The sequence below is a fragment of the Delphinapterus leucas genome, chromosome 19 (assembly GCF_059928025.1).
Source record: "Delphinapterus leucas isolate spDelLeu-1000000601 "Yukka" chromosome 19, BTC_Dleu_Yukka2, whole genome shotgun sequence".
Taxonomy (NCBI): domain Eukaryota; kingdom Metazoa; phylum Chordata; class Mammalia; order Artiodactyla; family Monodontidae; genus Delphinapterus; species Delphinapterus leucas.
In genome coordinates this window covers 22,759,815-22,780,224 of record NC_143147.1, presented here as the reverse complement: position 1 = coordinate 22,780,224, position 20,410 = coordinate 22,759,815, and the positions used below count along the sequence as shown (strand labels likewise).

Below are 20,410 nucleotides of genomic sequence, written 5' to 3'. Positions count from 1 at the left end.
TACTCAATCTTTTAAAAGATAAAAAACATGCATTAATTTTGTAATTTTAATAGATTAGCTGAGTAGAATTACAAATTATTATTTTTGTAATTTTTAAACTTTCTGTGTTGAACATGCCTTACGTTCATAATCAGCAAAAGATATTAAAACACAAAACAAACATACCATCTCTCAGAAACAGAAGGAAAAGATCAATGGGTTGGATTGAAAACTAGTTTAGGTAACATCCATCTAGTCTGATCATTGTTTGCACTTCAATATTTCTTGAGTACTCTATTTTGCAAATTTCCCAAATGACACTTTTAACAAGCAAAAAAACCCCAAAAAGGTGCCTTTGATGCTTAATTTACTCAAATCAAAATAAATATACAGTTTTCAGCAGAACCAGATAACAAAAATAAAACAATAACAATGATCTATTCTGAACCTAAGCTAAACACTATTAAAAAGGCATTTTCCAAATCAAAACTACGAGGTACCACCTCACACCAGTCAGAATGGTCATCATTAAAAAGTCTACAAATAACAAATGCTGGAGAGGGTGTAGAGAAAAGGGAACCCTCCTACACTGTTGGTGGGAATGTAAATTGGTGCAGCCACTATGGAAAACAGTACGGAGGTTCCTCAAAAAACTAAAAAGAGAGTTGCCATATGATCCAGAAATCCCACTCCTGCACACATATCCAGACAAAACTATAATTTGAAAAGATACCTGCACCCCACCCCCCCATGTTCATAGCAGCACTATTCATAATAGCCAAGGCATGGAAGCAACCTAAATGTCCATCAACAGATAAATGCATACAGAAGATGTGGTATATATAAACAATGGAATGCTACTCAGCCAGAAAAAAATGAAATAATGCCATTTGCAGCAATGAAGATGGACCTAGAGATTATCATACTAAGTGAAATAAATCAGAAGCAGGGGGAGGATGAATTCAGAGACTGGGATTGACATATACTGATACTATGTATAAAATAGATAACTAATGAGAACCTACTTTATAGCACAGGGAACTCTACTCAATGCTCTGTGGTGACCTAAACGGGAAGGAAATCCAAAAAAGAGGGGATATATGTATACATATAGCTGATTTACTTTGCTGTACAGTAGAAACTAACACAACATTGTAAAGCAACTGTACTCCAATAAAAATAAAAAAAAGCGACAAATACCACATGATGTGACTTATATGTGGAATCTAAAATATGCACAAATGTACTTATTTACAAAACAGAAACAGACTCACAGACATAGAGAACCGACTTGTGGTTACCAAGGGGGAGGGGGGTGGGGGAGGGAGGGACTGGGAGTTTGGTATTAGCAGATGCAAACTATCATATATAGATTGGATAAACCACAAGGTCCTACTGGATAGTACAGGGAACTATATCCAATATCCTGTAATAAAGCATAATGGCAAAGAAAAAAAATAAAACTTTAGTGTTAAAAAATAAGTAAATAAATAAATAAATAAAATAAAAAGGCATTTTCCCCATAAAGACACACTAGTGACATTTTAAAAAATTCAAACACCCAAGAGACAGAACACAAACTTTGATAAGGAAATTTATTATTCACTAGACTTAAAGAGAACAACAGGTCTGAAAAAACAAGTGTGAAAACTTGGGGGAAAAAAAGAAAAAAGGCAATGCCTTGACTATTATTTCAATGTAGCAAGGTATTCTTTTAACCTTTTTTTAAACTGGCTGCACTTTCTCTTTCAGACACTAGAGGGAAGTATAAAATCCATTCACTGTATCCATTCACTTGATTCACTGTATCACTGTATCAATTCATTCATTCATTCACTCACATCACCACGTATTTACTGCATTCCTACATACCAGGAACTTCATTAGACCCCAGAGACAAAAAGATGAATAAGCTACAAACTCTGTCTTTAAGGTGCTTAGTCTAGTGAAGGGAGACACCAGTTTGGAAAAAAAAGGCAAACTACAACAAAGAATGCACATGAGAACCAAACCCCAACTTTTGCAAGACTGTGGGTTTGGGGCAGGACGGTTTGGCAGAGGGAGAAAAAAACACGTGTCCATATAAAAATTCATACTAGACAAACCAGCTTATCAAAACTGGCTTACTCTCCTATTTACAATTTTCCCACCTTAATCTAAACGGAAATAGCTTCTCTTAGAAGGTATCTTTAGGGCTTCCCTGGTGGTGCAGTGGTTGAGAATCCGCCTGGCAATGCAGGGGACACGGGTTCGAGCCCTGGTCTGGGAAGATCCCACATGCCGCGGAGCAACTGGGCCCGTGAGCCACAATTACTGAGCCTGCGCGTCTGGAGGCTGTGCTCCGCAACAACAGAGGCCGCGATAGTGAGAGGCCCACGCACCGCAATGAAGAGTGGCCCCCGCTTGCTGCAACTAGAGAAAGCCCACACACAGAAACGAAGACCCAACACAGCCATAAATAAATAAATAAATAAAATTAAAAAAAAAAAAAGAAGGTATCTTTAAACTGTTATCTATAGAAAGTAGAGGAGTGAGGCATTAACGTGTGTGGAAGATTTGCTAAAATATCTAGTTGGCTAGGTTTCAAAATCAATTGTACACAGTTTAAAAAGCATGAAGGTAACAGATACAATTGGAGTTAAGACTGCTTACATGATAATAAAAATTCTCATTTGAGATCAAGATAAATTACACTACACCCCCCTGCAAAGAGCATGTCAAGGATAAATAAATAAGTAGAAGCTTCCTAAATGTGCTCTCTCTTATGCAAATTAAGTTGCCCTAATCCTCAAAATGACTGCTGCATCTTTTGCTATGGTTTGGGATGTTTGGATTGTGTGTGTTGGGGGTGGAGAGTTGGAGAGAAGGAACAAGTTGTTAATTTCTCATACTGATGGAGTAGCACATGGTAGAAAAAGTAAAAGCCAACATCCTGAAAAAGTTTCACACACATACACAAAATGAGACAGCAAACTTGTGAATCAAGCATGATTTGGCATCTTTAAATGAAGAGCCAATTCCCTTCTAGCGCCAAAGCCAATGGCTTCTCCTGTAGATAAAATGGCACAGTTCCTGAAAAAGCCCTGGACGCTGTTTCCCCACAATCCTATAATCTGTCAGAAGATAGAAAACAAAAAGAAGGCTCTGCCAGCCAGAAAAAGCAAATTATAACCAACACAGAGCCAACACTTTACTTCAGACAGAAGGAGCTTTTCTATGCATTTTTGGAAGGAAAGAGACAAAAGAAGCTTACCATTGCTCAAATAACCAAGGCAAACATTTTAACCAAATATCACCTTGGATAAGCATTTGATGCAATAGCCTGCTTTCTCATTTATACATAGCCTTAAAGAATATTTGCAACAAATTGGCCACAGAACACGAATAATTTTTACAAGTCAATAAGAAAAAGAAACAACCGAAGGGGATATTTTCAAAGGGCATGAACTAGTTAGTAGTCACAGAAGAAATACATAAGATCAAGTATTACATATATTCCATATGGTTAGGAAGTAGTGGAAAGTGCCTTCTCCATACAGTCCCAAAGGTATTTTGGCTTGATAGTACTGCCAACTGCAAGCCTCCAGAATAAAAAGAAGAACAATAACAAAAGATAAGGGTGCCTCAAATCATCATGTTGTACACTTTAATATCTTACAATTTTATTAATCAATTATACCTTAATAAAGCTGGAAAAAATATACATTCCTAAAAATATATGATAGAAGCTTTGTGAAATATCTACTCTGTAAAAGAAACAATTAAGTAGAATGAATACAGGTCAACTGCAAATCAAACCCAAAGGAACTAAAATAAGAATTTAAGATGAACCTTTACCTATGAACTTGAAGCCAATCCCTGAGTCTACAATGAGCAAGGCAGATGGTGGCAGCAGATAACAGAAAGCCTAAATACAACCACAAATGTAAAGCATCTCCCAGAAAGAAAGCTTACTCCACCGTCTTTGCTGTAGAAGCAGACCATTCAGGGACCCCCTCTCCAGTCACCAAATGCAAAAATAAAGCGAATAATGCCTGGGTGAGGCAAAAACAAGTACAGTCTTCCCATCAAAGAGGAAAAGAAACCTAAACCTTTCACTTGTCCTTGATACAAAGAGGTAATGGATTGTGGAACTGAAATTCCAGAAAAAAGATTCAATTCCAACCTATGTAAAGCTAAGAACTTCATGTCACTCTGTTCTAAAATTAGCAATACACAGGTCTCCGCGGAAAAAAATAATACACAAGATCCCAACTGAGCTGTCAGCAGGGTAAGGTTCTGAGCACGTCAGCAGACTATTGCTTAACCATTTCCCTTATCGGTTTTAAACATCAAAAGAACCACATCCCAGTTTTCCTCTATTGTTAATGTTACTTTAGAGGCTGAGAAAAATTTAGTTCATCAGATTCAAATTTCAGGCATTTTCCAAGTACATTATAGGTAATGATGCCACCAATTCTATATTTAGAACCAGGTGTGGAACAAGGAGTGCTAGTTTTGCCTGAAATGGCACTGTCTCTCTCTTTAAAGCCTAACTGCAACCATCACCTAAGCCTACATTAAAATGTCTATATGGTGTTGCCTAAAATAAATTAAAATGCTTTTTCAATGCTTTTTTTTGAGTGGTTCTATTGATTGGCTGTGACACTTTAAATATAGATAATAAATCACCACCACCGGTCCTTTTAACAGTCAGAGTTTTAACTGCCATAGGGTGCCACTCACACCCTCACTTGAACCAAAAAGCCAAGATGGTAAAACCCTTGTGATAAGAAACCTCTAAAGTGATATTATAATAAACCTTTAGGAAATATTCTCTTTAATAAAAAGTTGTCTCATTATGGTTCCATAATTGTTACACTCCAGAAATTAGGATAGCAATCTTTTCCCAAATCCTGAGCTATTTTTTTCTGCAAATAGTATTTACAAAAATATATCACCGGGACTTCCTAGTGGTGCAGTGGTTAAGAATCCGCCTGCCAATGTAGAGGACACAGGTTTGAGCCCTGGACCAGGAAGATCCCACATGCCGTGGAGCAACTAAGCCCGTGCGCCACAACTACTGAGCCTGCACTCTAGAGCCCGCGAGCCACGACTACTGAAGCCAGCTCTCCACAACTACTGAAGGCCGCGCACCTAGAGCCAGTGTTCCGCAACAAGAGAAGCTCCCGCAATGATAAGCCCGCGCATCGCAACGAAGAGTAGCCCCCACTCGCCACAACTTGAGAAAGCCCGCGCGCAGCAATGAAGACCCAATGCAGCCAAAAATGAAATAAATTTATTAAAAAAGAAAAAAATATATATATATATCACCTTTCTCAAAAGGAACTTAAGGGCTCTAAGAGACAGCATATTGCTAATTTTCACAACATCCCAATAAAGAACTATTACTTAGGGCTTCCCTAGTGGCGCAGTGGTTGAGAGTCCGCCTGCCGATGCAGGGGACATGGGTTCGTGCCCCGGTCCAGGAAGATCCCACATGCCGCGGAGCGGCTAGGCCCGTGAGCCATGGCCTCTGGGCCTGCGCGTCCGGAGCCTGTGCTCCGCAACGGGAGAGGCCACAACAGTGAGAGGCCTGTGTACCGCAAAAAAAAACCAACAAAAAACAAAAACTATTATTTAGCATTTATATCACATTTTAACTTGCAAAAGTGTTTTACAATTTTCATTAGTAGTCATGCCTCACAACCACCCACTGAGCTAAACTGGTCCTGTTATGCTCATTTGACAGCTGAGAAAAGTGATGTATCATAAAGCCAAGGTCAAGCCAGTCTGCTTTTCCAAGACTAGGGACCTGATCCTTAAATACAGTCTCATTCACTCACCAGTGTATATGTATTGTTCATAACCCTAGTTAAACTAGGGGGTTCTTTGGTTTTCTTTTTAAAATAAATGTATTTTATTTATTTTTGGCTGCGTTGGGTCTTTGTTGCTGCGTGTGGGCCTTCTCTAGTTGTGGCAAGCAGGGGCTACTCTTCATTGCAGTGCGTGGGCCTCTCATTGCGGTGGCCTCTCTTGTTGCGGAGCACGGGCTCTAGGTGCGCAGGCTTCAGTAGTTGTGGCATGCGGGCTCAGGAGTTGTAGCTCGCGGGGTCCAGAGAGCATGCTCAGTAGTTGTGGTGCACGGGCCTAGTTGCTCCGCGGCATGTGGGATCCTCCCGGACCAGGGCTCGAACCTGTGTCCCCTGCATTGGTAGGCGGATTCTTAACCACTGCGCCACCAGGGAAGCCCCTAAGCTAGGTTTTGAGAGGACAGGTATCTACCTAAAATGATGGTACAAAAACATTAAGATTATAATGCTTTGACAAAAATATATAACCACATTGGAATACAAATAGGTAAGAATTTAGTAACAACTACACAGGAAGTTTTTAGAAGTAGGCTTCCAAAACCTCGCCGTCATCATATGAAAATGAAATGCTTTTCATCTCATTTGCTCCCTCCAACCACTACAATCAGACATCTATCTCCACCAGTCCAATGAGTAGTTCTACTCAAGATCACCAATAATCTCTAAGTTGCCAAACCCCACAGGTACTTCTCTGCTCTTATCTGAGACAGCAATGCAATACAGTGGTCCACTCCCTTCTTTACATGTTCTTTACTTGCCTTCCATAACATCATTTTTCCTGGTTTTCCTCCTATCTCACTGGCTACTCCTTCTCTGTCAGACCTCTCTTTTCTAGACACAAACCATTCTAGGTGACCTCCTGACTGAATTCCATGATTTCAACTTCTATCTACACGTTGATGATCTCCAAGTCTACAATTCCAGCCCAGGCTTCTCCCTGGAATGCCAGGCTTTTCTACCCAACTATCTTACAGCTCCAGTTGGCTGTCGAACATGCAGCTTGAACTCGACATGACCAAAACAGAATCCTTGATAAATATGTTCTGCCACAGTCTTACCCATCTCAATAAATATAATCACCATTTATACACAGTAACCAGAGTATCTTTCTAAAAGTACAAATCAACTCACATCATATCCCTGCTAAAAAGCCTCCAAAGGAAGCACACTACCCTAGCTTTCAAATCTCAATGTCATATGGCCTCTGTCCTCTTCTTGCATCACTCTCCCTCTCACCCACCATATTCAAGCCACATTGGTCTTATTCCTGCTCCTCCAACATACAGAGTTCATTCCTCCGTAGTTTTGCACTGGAATGTTTGATCTGCTAACCCTTGTATCCTCCTGGATCTTAAATGCCATACCCTCAGAGAGATATTCCCTATTCTCCCAATCTAAAGTAGCTATCCATTCATCCTCTAATACATCATGCTGTTTTAATGCTCTGCCACTGATTTTTTAAAGTTGTTTGTTGTCCGTTTACCCTCACTAGAACATCAGCTCCATAAGAACAGGGACCTTGTTTGCCAGAGAATTGTTAGTTCCCAACACGTACTAGAAACTCAATAAATTTGGCAGGCTTAGTTGTTAGGTGCTGCTGAACTTAAAAGGGTAAAAAAGACATAACCCCTACCCACAAACAGCTCACAATCCAGCTGATGAAACAAAACATTAGAATAATAAGTGTAATGCTAACAGGATACTAAAATATCAGAGCAGCCCAGAAGCAGAAGTGATTAATTCTGACTTGGAAACTAGGAAGACTTCACAGAAGAAATGAGCTGTGAGCTAAATCCTAAAGATTAATCAGGAGATTCACTAGATTATTGGTTATGTCTGTCTGCCTGTTTTGGAAGTGTCCTTGGAGGGAAAGAAAACAGCCTGAGCAAAAACATAATGAGGAAAGGAGGAGGGAAGATGGAATCAAGCATGTGCTATGTATCAGGCACTGTGGGTAATGAAGGGTTTGAAAGGGAAAGCACGTAAGTAGTCTTAGAACTTAGGAAGATCACTCGTGTGGCAGTGTGGTGGATCAAGTGAAGGATGATAAGACCTGAGGCATACAGACCAGTTAGGAGGTTACTGCAACGGTCCTAGTGAGAAATGAAAACGGTCTAATCCAAGACTTCAGCAATATGGCTGGAAAGGAAACGGCAGGTTTAGGAGACCTTGAAGGTTAAAATCAGACCTAGGTATCAACCAGATACGAGTGATGAAGGAGAAGGAAGAAACAAGGTCAAGTCCAAAGTTTTTGATTTAGGCAACTGTGTGGCTGTTAATACCATTCAACTAGGCAGGAAATCTAGAATGTTTAGATTCTGTGGAGAAGACAATGAATTCTGTGATGCCTATGCAATGTCTAGGTGGGTTTTGGAAATATAGGCCTGAAAAAAAAAATATATATATATAGGCCTGGATTCTAGGAGGGAAGGAGGGATGGCGCAGGGAAGAGGGAAAGAGAGAGAAAGAGAGAGATCTGAGTTAAACGTAGACATCTGGAGAAGTTGTCTGTGTATGCAGTGAATTACATCACCTGTGAAAAGAAAAAATAAAGACAGAAGGACTAAAGATTCGGCTGAAAGAGAAACAGTGATACAAGGTCACAGAGGATTAACAGTATGGTGAAGAAAGGAAAGGCCAACATGAATATAGTAAACTCTATAGGTGTGGAAGAAAGAAGTAAAGATAATTTCCACTTGATAGCCTTTGAGAGAAAGGTGGGGGAGAGAGTAACATCAAAGGACTAGAGATTAATGATTTACCACAAACAAGCAAATATTTAGGTGAGATATAGAAGCCTAATTGGATACCCAACAATCCCTTACTTAAGAGGAAAGGTCTTATTTTATCTAAATAAAAGTCCTTACTTAGAAATTTGAGATCTGATGGAAAACCAGAGTATTTGTGGAAAAAAAGGGCAGAGTAGAGACATGATCCAGAAACACTAACAAATAATTCAAATTATCTCTCACCAAAAAACCAGTAGCAAAGGGAAGAGGATGGATGCCCAGCAGAGGGGTGCACCAGGTCTTCATTTTGGCTGCACCAGGTCTTTGTTGTGGCACGCGGGATCTTCGTTGCGGCATGCAGGATATAGTTCCCTGACCAACTATCGAACCCAGGCCCCCTGCACTGGGAGCACTGGGTCTTACCCACTGGACCACGAGGGAAGTCCCCTCATTATGTATCTTTTAAATTATTTAAAATATATTCAAAAAAGAAATTAAGTTAAAAAATTCAAATATTTAAGAAGTTATATTTCTGGAATTCTTTAATGTCTTTAAAGACTTATTTAAAATCTTTTTTAAAGTCTTCTACCCTCAGACTTTCTTTCTGAAAAATTTTACACAGGGACTTCCCTGGTGGCACAGTGGTTAAGAATCCGCCTGCCAATGCAGGGGACACGGGTTCGAGCTCTGGTCCGGGAAGATCCCACATGCCATGGAGCAACTAAGCCCATGCACCACAACTACTGAGCCTGCGTTCTACAGCCTGCAAGCCACAACTACTGAGCCCACGTGCCACAACTACTGAAGCCCGTGTGCCTAGAGCCCGCACTGGGCAACAAGAGAAGCCACCGCAATGAGAAGCCCACACACCGCAACGAAGAGTAGACCCTGAGGGCTTCCCTGGTGGTGCAGTGGTTGGGAGTCCGCCTGCCAATGCAGGGGACAAGGGTTCGTGCCCCGGTCCGGGAGGATCCCATGTGCTGCGGAGCGGCTGGGCCCGTGAGCCATGGCCGCTGAGCCTGCACATCCGGAGCCTGTGTTCCGCAACAGGAGAGGCCGCAGCGGTGAGAGGCACGTGTACCACAAAAAAAAAAAAAAAAAAAAAAAAAAGAGTAGACCCTGAGACAGCTCGTGCACAGCAATGAAGACCCAATGCAGACATAAATAAATAAATAAAAATTTTACACAGTAAAATTCATTTTATAGTGTTCAGTTCTAAGAGTTCTCATAAATTCATACAACTATAACCACAAACAAGGTACAGAACAGTTCTATCACCTCCCCAAAATATCCTCATGCTACCCCTTGTAGTCAAACACTTCACCTACCCTTAACCCAAGGCAATCAATCACTGATCTGTTCTCCATCGTCCCTATAGTTTTGAGTTTTCCAGAATGTCATATAAATTCAATCATGTAGTATTTTTTTAATTGAAGAATAGTTGACTTACAAAGTTATGTTAGTTTCAGGTGTACAACAAAGTGATTCAGTTATATATATATGATATATATATATATCACATATATATACACACACACACATATATACATTCTCTTTCAGATTCTTTTCCATTATAGTTTATTATAAGATATTGAATATAGTTCCCTGTACTATACAGTAGGTCCTGGTTGTAGAGTAGCCTTTCGAGTATGGCTTCTTTCACTTACCATGATGCATATGAGATTCATTCATGTTATTGCATATATGAATAGTTCCTTTTTGTTGCTAAGTAGTATTCCATTGTATGGATATATCACAGTTGGTTTTTCCATTCCAAAGTTGAGGGATATTCAGGTTGTTTCCAGTTTTGGGTGAGTACCAATAAAGCTGCTATAAATATTCACATACAGGTTTTTGTGTCAGAGATTGTCATTTAATTTGGGTAAACACCTGAGTCATATGGTTAAGTGTATGTTTTACTTTATAAGAAACCCCCACAGTGTTTTCCAAAGTTCCAATTGTTCCACATCCTCATCAGTCCATAATCTAGACAGTTTTCTTTTGTTGTTTTTCAGTCATTCTAATGGCACATCTCATTATGATTTTAATTTGCATTTTTCTAATGACAAAGATGTTGAGGACATTTTCATGAGCTTATTTGCCATCCATATATCTTCTCTGCTGAAGTCATTCAAATCTCTCACCCATTTTTTTAATGGTGTCATTTGCTTTTCTTCTTGATGAGTTTTGAGCTCTTTATACATTCTATATACAGTTCCTATCTTGATATATGACTTGCAAATACTTTCTCCCAGTCTGTATCTTGGCTTTTGCAGAGTAAAAGTTTTAAATTTTGATGAAGCCCAATTTATCAATTTTTTCTTTTATGGATCTTGCTTTTGGTACTGTATCTAAGAACTCTTTGCCTAACTCAAGGTAACAAGGATTTTCTCCTGTTTCATTCTAAATATTTTATAGCTTTCCATTTTACATTAAGGTCTGTGATTGATCTTGAGTTAATTTTTACATAAGGTGTGAAGTGTAGGTTGAGGTTCTTTTTTTCTTTTTTTGCGTATATATATCTAGTTGTTCCAATGACTAGCGGTTGAGAAAACTATCCTTTCTCTGTTGACTTGCCTTTGCACCTCCGTCAAAAATCAAACAGCCCTATTTAATAGTGTGGGTCTATTTCTCTATTCTCTATTCTGTTCATTGATCTATATATCTATCCTTTTGCCAATACCACACTGTCTTGGTTACCGTAGATCTTCAGTAAGTCTTGAAATCAGGTAGTATGAGTCTTCCAACTTTGTTAACCTTTTTCAAAATTGTTTTGGCTATTTTGGTCCCATATAACTTTTAGAATCAACTTGTCAAGGATTTTTTTAAGCTTCCCCAAAAGTGTCTACTTATAGATGGAAGTTGGCTGCCTAGGTTAACCTTAAGAAAGACGATGGAGGTATGGGCTTCCCTGGTGGCCCAGTGGTTGAGAATCCACCAGGGTTCAACCCCTGGTCCGGGAAGATCCCACATGCTGTGGAGCAACTAAGCCCGTGCGCCACAACTACTGAGCCTGCGTTCTAGAGCCTGCGAGCCACAACTACTGAAGCCCGCAGGCCTAGAGCCTGTGCTCCACAACAAGACAAGCCACTGCAGTGAGAACCCCATGCACAACGAGGAGTAGCCCCCGCTGGTCAAAACTAGAGAAAGCCCGCGCACAGCAACGAAAACCCAAAGCAGCCAAAAAAAATCACCCAAATTTTTTTTTTTTTTTTGCAGTACGCGGGCCTCTCACTGTTGTGGCCTCGCCCGTTGCGGAGCACAGGCTCCGGAAGCGCAGGCTCAGCGGCCATGGCTCACGGGCCCAGCTGCTCCGCGGCATGTGGGATCTTCCCGGACCGGGGCATGAAACCGCGTCTCCTGCATCAGCAGGCGGACTCTCAACCACTGCGCCACCAGGGAAGCTCTCACATAGCTTTTAATCTGAGGTACTCAGTGGAACAGATTCCTTTCCCCTCCCCCATATCTATAATGGAACTGATGTTAGAAAAGGCAGTTTTCAGGATTTCCCTGGTGGTCCAGTGGTTAAGAATCCGCCTTCCAATGGACGCGGGTTGGATCCCTGGTCGGGGAACCAAGATCCCACATGCTGCGGGGCAACTGAACCTGCGCGACACAACTAGAGAGCCCGTGTGCCGCAACTACAGAACCCATGTGCCACAACTAGAAAGGAGCCCGTGTGCCACAACAAAGACCCAACACAGCCAAAAATAAAAGAAGGAAGGAGAGAAAGAAAGAAAAAAGAAATAAAGAAAAGGCAGTTTTCTAAGTCTGGTAAACCACTGAGAATAGGAAAAGAAAATGTACAGCTGATGTGCACACTAATTTCCTTTCATTGAAAAATTTACAAACTTACATATGCTTTTAAGCAGGAGCGGCATCCTTATTTAATTAAGAGTAATACCATTCTTTCCACTAAGATGAGAAGTTTTGTGTTTTATTCTTGCTTGCAACCTAAAAGCTGCTAATTTAAGCCAAGTATGTAACACATTAAAAAATGTAAAAATAAGTATGAACTACTATTGAGAAAGTACTGAGTGCCACATTTCCATTAAGCCAATCCCTCCAGATGATGTGAATGAACAACATATTAAGCAACTGGAACTTAGACTCACAGGGTCATCATGCTGGCTTTAACTATTACTTACACCCTAATGATTTCTAGATCTGCATCTCCATTCTAAACCTCTCTACTGAACTCTAGACCCAAATATCCAGAAGCCTATTGGACATTTGCTCCTGGATTTCCCAGACACCTCAAATCTAACATACCAAAATCAAACTCATTTTCCCTCAAATGTGACACCCTCTTGTTCCTGTATTCCCTACCTTGTTTAATGACATCACCATCCACTTAGTTGCCCAAGCAATTTCAAATCCATCTTCGACAACTACTTCTCCCTTACACACTCCCCAACATAAAGTCAATAAGATCCTTCTAGTCAGTCTCTTAAAAAGCTCTTTAATCTGTCTACAATTCCATCACTACCACTGTAATTGAGATCTTCAATATCTCTCAAGCAACCATTACACCAGTCTCATAACTAACTGTCTCCCTGCAGCCAATTTCTCCTTTTAAAATCTAACTTCCACACTGTCAACAGTGTTAGATTACTTTTCTTTTTTTTAAATTTATTGTATTGAAGTATAGTAGATTTACAATGTTGTGTTAATTTCTGTTATACAGCAAAGTGATTCAGTTGTACATATACATTCTTTTTCATATTCTTTACCATTATGGTTTATCACAGGATATAGGACCTTGCTGTTGATCCATCAGTGTTACTTTTCTTAAAGAGTGATCTGAACTCTTCCATAGCACCTACAAAATAAAATTCAGACCCCTCACCAAGGGCATCCACAATTGGGCTCCAACCCATCTTTCACCTCACGTCCTTCCACTCCTACCCCATACCCCATGGTCTACACACATTAAACCACTAGCCTAAGGGCCCATACTCTTATACCTTTGTGCAAGTTGTTCTTTGCACTTGAAACACTATCTTCTCCAATCCTTTTCTGTTGAAGCAGCCAAACTGTATTCATTCTTCAAGACTCAATTGATTCTTCCTCCAGGAAGCCTTCTCCAACCTTCCTTTCCCACCCCCAGGCAGAACCAGTGCTCCCATAGCTCTTAGTGCAGATCTCTATGACAGCACATACTGTATTGGTTTATAATTACATATGTGTCAGCCTCCAATTAAAATGTGAGCACCCTAGGGGACTTCCCTGGTGGCACAGTGGTTAAGAATCCGCCTGCCAATGCAGGGGATCCAGGTTCGAGCCCTGATCTAGGAAGATCCCACATGCTGTGGAGTAACTAAGCCCATGAGCCACAACTACTGAGCCTGCTCTCTAGAGCCTGGGAGCCACAACTACTGAAGCCCGCGCGCCTAGAGCCTGTGCTCCGCAACAAGAGAAGCCACCACAATGAGAAGCCTGCGCACCTCAATGAAGAGTAGCTCCTGCTCGCCGCAACTAGAGGAAGCCCGCACAGCAACGAAGACCCAACGCAGCCATAAATAAATAAATAAATAATTTGTTTTAAAAAAATGTGAGCACCCTAATGGACTTCCCTGGTGATCCAGTGGTTAGTTAAGACTCCACTCTTCCAACGCAGGGGGCACGGGGTCAATCCCTGGTGGGAGAACCAAGATCCCACATGCCGAGCAGCGTGGCCAAAAAATTAAAAAAAAAAAAAATGTGAGCACCTTAAAAACAAGGATCATGTCATTCACATTTTAATTCTCAGTGCCTAGCACAACGCCTAACACACAGTAGGCACTTCAATGTTCGCTGAATTTGACTGCTGAGGATCAACCCCAAAAGTTTTCAATGAGACCAGAGTCCAAAAAGCTTAAGAGAGTCCAGTTTGGGGGATTTCCCTGGTGGCACAGAGGTCAAGACTCCGTGCTCCCAATGCAGGGGGCCCGGGTTCGATCCCTGGTCAGGGAACTAGATCCCACATGCATGCCACAACTAAGGAGTCCACGTGCCATAACTAAGGAGCTGGTGAGCTGTAACTAAGGAGCCTGCCTGTTGCAACTAAGACCCGGCACAACCAAATAAATAAATAAATACTTTTTTAAAAAAAAGAGGGCTTCGCTGGTGGCGCAGTGGTTGAGAGTCCGCCTGCCGATGCAGGGGACACGGGTTTGTGTCCCGGTCTGGGAAGATCCCACATGCCGCGGAGCGGCTGGGCCCGTGAGCCATGGCCGCTGAGCCTGTGCGTCCGGAGCCTGTGCTCCGCAACGGGAGAGGCCACAACAGTGAGAGGCCCGCGTACCGCCAAAAAAAAAAAAAAAAAAGAGAGAGAGAGAGTCAAGTTTTGGCTTACCAGTGAAAAGAAAAGACACTTCAGAAATTCATGCTTATAGAAATTCATGCTTATGCTATTTTTCGTTTTTCATAGTTTTCCCTACTAGCTTCAGGGTTAGTTACCAGAAAATTAATAACTGAGTTTTTTTTTTCTTCTTTTCTTCTAACTCTTTTTTTTTTTTTTTTTTTCGCGGTATGCTGGCCTCTCCCGTTGCGGAGCACAGGCTCCGGACACACATGCTCAACGGCCATGGCTCACGGGCCCAGCTGCTCCGCGGCATGTGGGATCTTCCCAGACCGGGGCACGAACCCGTGTCCCCTACATCAGCAGGCGGACTCTCAACCACTGTGCCACCAGGGAAGCCCTTCTGAGTCTTTTAAGTCACTCCTTAAATGACCTATGTTTTCCCATGAAACTGTACAATCCAGCACTGTACCAAACCACCATTTTATAACTGAGCTATCAAATCTGATAACTTATTACCCTCCTTGTATTAAATGCATCTTTAATAAAGAAAATTTAGCATTTTTCCTCTCAAGTTGTATTGCTTTTCACTCTGAGTTACAAAGCTCTAAAAGGGACACAATCAAGACCCTGATAGGCAGTGAAAAGACAGAAATAGATATTAAACACTTCTCTGCTGAGAAAGCATTCACCTCACACCAAGAGTACAGAGACTTCACACTTATCCCCTCTCTGGTCAGCTGTAAAGCTTCAGCCCTTCCCTTGGCCACTTCACTTCTCACACATACTCTCACTTCCCAATTTATTGTATTAGAATCATCTTTTTAGAGTTGTGATATTTTAGGAGTTTAAATCCAAGAATTAGGCTCATGTCTCTTCTGAAAATGTTCCAAGCTTCCTGTCCTGCTCTGCTGCATTATACAATGTTACTCTGCCAAAGCCTTAGCTCATTTCCTCCTCCTGCTTGTCCTGATATGGTGGTACACATCAATAATGCCCTCTCCCTTCCCATTTTCAGACTTTACTGTCTGTCTGGAATGCCCTATCTTTCATGTCCATCTGTGAGGGCCTATCATGCAGGTTCAATGCAGCAGAGGCCTTTACTGACGATATCTGAACCCAGCCCTTCCATCAACTCTCGTAACAAGTTGTACCTTTCTCTAGTAGAGCACCACTTACTACACTCCATCAATTCTTTTTTTTTTTTCTTTTGGCCATGTGGCATGCAGGATCTTAGTTCCCCGACCAGGGATCATACCATAATCCCCTGCAGTGGAAACATGGAGTCTTCACCACTGGACCCCAGGGAAGTCTCTCCATCAATTCTAAGACACCCTTTTTTCCGTCATATTTCTCTGAAAACAGGATACACCTTACAATTGATGGCATGCCAGTCTCATTAGCAGCATTTCTTCTTTCTTAGTGGTATGCAAAATAACCGTGAGCCTTACAATCATTAGCACCACAGATTTGATGAAATAAGATATTGCAAAAAAAATTTTTTTTAATTTAAAAAAAATTAAAAAAAATAGATATTGCATTCTATATAATTACTTTGTATACTTTTGTTTCCTTCACTAGACTGTGAACTCCCAGAGGGCAAGGGCTATGTCATAATCATCTCTGACCAGTGATTTGGGCACAAAGAGAGTGTGTATCCAACAAACACTAGTAATAATTAGCATTCATTTAGCATTTACTAAGTATCAGGTACCATTCTAAACAATTTACATGTATTACCACATTTAACCCTCACAACAACCCTATGAAGGAAATACAATTATTATCTTTGTTTTATATATGAGGAAACAGGTAAAGACACAAGGGTAAGCTTATTCAAAGATACACAAAGTTGCAGAAGATTTGAACCCATGTTTGCTGATTATGATTCATATTGTTATTATTTTTCCCTTCAGCAAATATTTAATCAGCAATTACTCTATGCCAACAACTGTGCTAAATAAACACTGGTAAGCAAACCCTGGTCCTCAGAAGGCTACTCTGAACCACAGGTCCATTCTTGAATCCTTTACCCTCCAAACATCAGAACCAACTTACAAATTCACTAAGTTAAATCCACTCTCCTCACAACATTGTAAATCAACTATACTTCAATTTAATAAATAAATAAATAAAACCACTCTACTTTTCCTTTTTAACATTTTCTCATATAGTATTCCTTTAAAGTTGTTAGCACTCTATCAAGAACCAAAACAGGGCTTCCCTGGTGGCGCAGTGGTTGAGAGTCCACCTGCCGATGCAGGGGACGCGGGTTCGTGCCCCGGTCTGGGAAGATCCCACATGCTGCGGAGCGGCTGGGCCTGTGGGCCATGGCCGCTGAGCCTGCGCGTCCGGAGCCTGTGCTCCGCAACGGGAGAGGCCACAACAGTGAGAGGCCCGTGTACTGCAAAAAAAAAAAAAAAGAACCAAAACAAATGACAAACAGACCAAAAAAAAAAAAAAACCCCTTTGTGCTCTATTGTTAAGTGGCTATAAAAATATCACAAAAGTGACTTCATCTAAGGAATGGGTGGCAAAATCACAAAGGCTCTGAAGAAACAAAGATTCTGTTTGCAAGCAAATATTCTCAGTGAAAGAAGAGAGGGAGGTAAAAACTCCAAAATTTTGTTTTTATACAGACTGCTTTAAAAAGGTTCCCCCGAGGGGCCTCCCTGGTGGCGCAGTGGTTAAGAATCCGCCTGCCAATGCAGGGGTCACAGGTTCGAGCCCTGGTCCGGGAAGATCCCACATGCCACGGAGCAACTAAGCCCATGCACCACAACTACTGAGCCTGCGCTGTAGAGCCTGTGAGCCACAACTACTTAAGCCCGTGCGCCTAGAGTCCATGCTCCGCAACAAGAGAAGCCACTGCAATGAGAAGCCCGCGCACGGCAACGAAGAGTAGCTCCCGCTTGCCCCAACTAGAGAAAGACCGCGAGCAGCAACGAAGACCCAACGCAGCCAAAATACATTAATTAGTTAATTAATTTTTTAAAAAATAAAAAGGATCCCCTGAGGCATGAGATGCTTTTTGCTTTTTTTTTTTAAAGAAAAATGATTCATTTTATTAGAATAAAAATGAACTGGTAAACCTTATTCCTTTTATTTTAGCTCTTGCTATGTCAGGGATTCAGGGGAAGTCCTTACATCCCCACTTTAGACGGACTGCTCACACAACAAGGCAATCAAGGCACTGGCCATCCCCTTTCTTTCCCTCAGGGGAAGACTCCCCATTCTGTAACAGTAATCTACTACATAAAAGGAACCACAAATAGGAAAGAGAATAGAAGGAGAGGACAGGAAATTCTCATCACAGCTGAACAAACCTCTACCATTTCAACGTAATAAGGATAGCATTTATGGACTTGTTTGAACTGATGGAAATTTCCAATAGAGGGGAAAATGCATTACCAAAATTAAAAATAAATGTCCAACTATTAAAAATAAGATGGTTAGGTTAGTTCTAACATTTTATACCTCTACTTCATCTTCCATGTGGTGGTGAAAGACAGAATAAATTTGTATTCTGTAAATGACCTATGACAACAGTAACAAATGCTTTCTTTTTTAAACTATCCTCTAAATAAGAATAAAAAACTTACCTCTGTGTTATGGACAGAGATTTTATTGGGACAGCCAAGGAACTAAGGCAAAAAGTTAAATATAATGTATCACTGTGTATTTCCAGGAAAGAAATAAAACACATTTTACCAGATGTAAAAGTTAAAGACAACTACGGTGCATTTCCCTATTCCTATAAAATAATTCATTCTCCTTATCTGTGAACCTTCAAGGATCTAATACAGCTACTCCCTACCTTTGGTCAGATGAAAGACAAATCACTCCCTAATTTCCAAAAGACCTCACCATTTCAAGCTCCGCATCCTCAGAGCCAGCAGAGCTGAAGCATCGTCTCTTTCTGTCCTTTTGAAAGGAGTTTCATCTCTTTCAAAAGCTGTGACTAGAAAGCCATTTTCTCTCTCTCCAAGTACACAGTTTAACTCTGTCCTCTGCTTTGTCCACCCTAAACAGCAAGAACAACAACAAAGCCTCAGGAGCGCTCCTTCAGCCCCTCAGAAACAAACCAGCCACCTCTTGGGCTCCTGCACAGCTGCTTCTGTCTTTCTTTGAGAGGCACTCCACCCTGGAGGTTCCACAGGCAGGGTAACAAAAAGTGGAGATGAAAAGTTGCTATAAAAAAAAAGAAAAGTTGCTATATGCTATCTAACCTCCAAAATAGAGACAGGGCCTTGGGGCAACCAGAGACTCTTGCAACGAAAAACTTTTTCACAATTAAAAAATAACAAATTGTATTCACACATCCCTCACTGTGCACCCCTCCCAGTTTGTCTCAAACTAGTTTCTTCAACTCATCATAAAGCACGTTAGTACCAACCGTGGTTACAAGGGAACAAACCTAAACGGGCTGTGTTCAGAAAGCATTTAACAGATTGGCCTTCCATTCTCTATTGCCTCCCTCTTGAGTAAGGAGCTACATACCATTTGTAAAAATGCCTGAGAGTATGGTATTTTTCCTACACAAGTCTGATGGTTAATTTGTCACATCACAGAAGAAACTGGTATTTCTGCACATGCACACGATCTGCTGTGCTGATGAAGAAAACACGTCTGTGCTGTGCCTACTGAGGTTTTACAAACAATATGTTTCGCCTTGACAAAGAAATCAGTCGTTCCATTAATAACGGTAAGATCTAAAATCCAGTGATACTGTTGGTGATATAGCAACCTCGGCACAGTACTCACAATTTACAATTTTTATAAACGATCTCAATCACATACATGATGCTTGCAATAGTCCGTTGAAACACATTACATCTTCCAGAGGTTCAGAAAGGTTAAGTGGGACCTGCCCAAGGTTACCTTTCAGCTTTAAACAGCGGTGGACGTGGGTTCGAAACTGCCAGACTCTAAGCCCCTAGCTCTTTTCCTTAGACCCCTCCCAGCTTTAAACGACCCCCACCCTCTACCCAGAGCAGCCTATTACTCCAGGCGACCGGCTCTTCCCTGCCTGGACCAGAGCCGTCTTCTTCAGCCCCAGCAGGGCTTTCATCCTCCACGCACCCCCATCCCCCGAGACGATTCTCTGAAAGAAGCAGAAAGGGAGAGGCGACCGAAAGCTCCCGGGGGAAGGGACGATGACAAACGGGGGAGCGCGGGACACTGCCCCTGCGGCGGGCTTCTTCACTCTGCAGCGCGCACCCCGTTCCCTCCCCAAGCTGTCCAGCCCTGACGCCGGGCCATCTGACCACCCCTGCCCCAAATTCCCGCATCATCATCTCAAACTGTCCCTCCCCCACGCCCCTTCGCCTCCGACAGGCAGAGCCCCCCCACCAAGTCGGAGTATCCCTCCAGCAGGTTACCCCCTTCCCTCCCGTCGCCCGCCCCGCTTCCACCACCACTCACTGTCGGTGACTGGGCCCGGCCCTCATGGCTGCTCCGTTGCCGCCCGCCGCCGCCACTGCTGCTCCACGCCCCGGCTCCTCAGTCGCCGCCGCCGCCGCCGTCGCCGCCACCACCGCCGCCGTGGGGACTCGCCGGCAGCCGCT

The 20,410-nt window shown here is 41.9% G+C and overlaps 1 protein-coding gene across 1 annotated transcript in view; it reads right to left on the bottom strand.

Moving 5' to 3' along the window:
- FAM222B (family with sequence similarity 222 member B) overlaps window positions 1-20,410 on the bottom strand; it is a 61,867-nt gene extending 41,457 nt beyond the window's left edge. The window contains exon 1 of the mRNA XM_022595471.3: window positions 20,268-20,410. The gene's annotated coding sequence lies outside the window, so the exon portion shown is untranslated. The remainder of the gene's footprint in view (window positions 1-20,267) is intronic.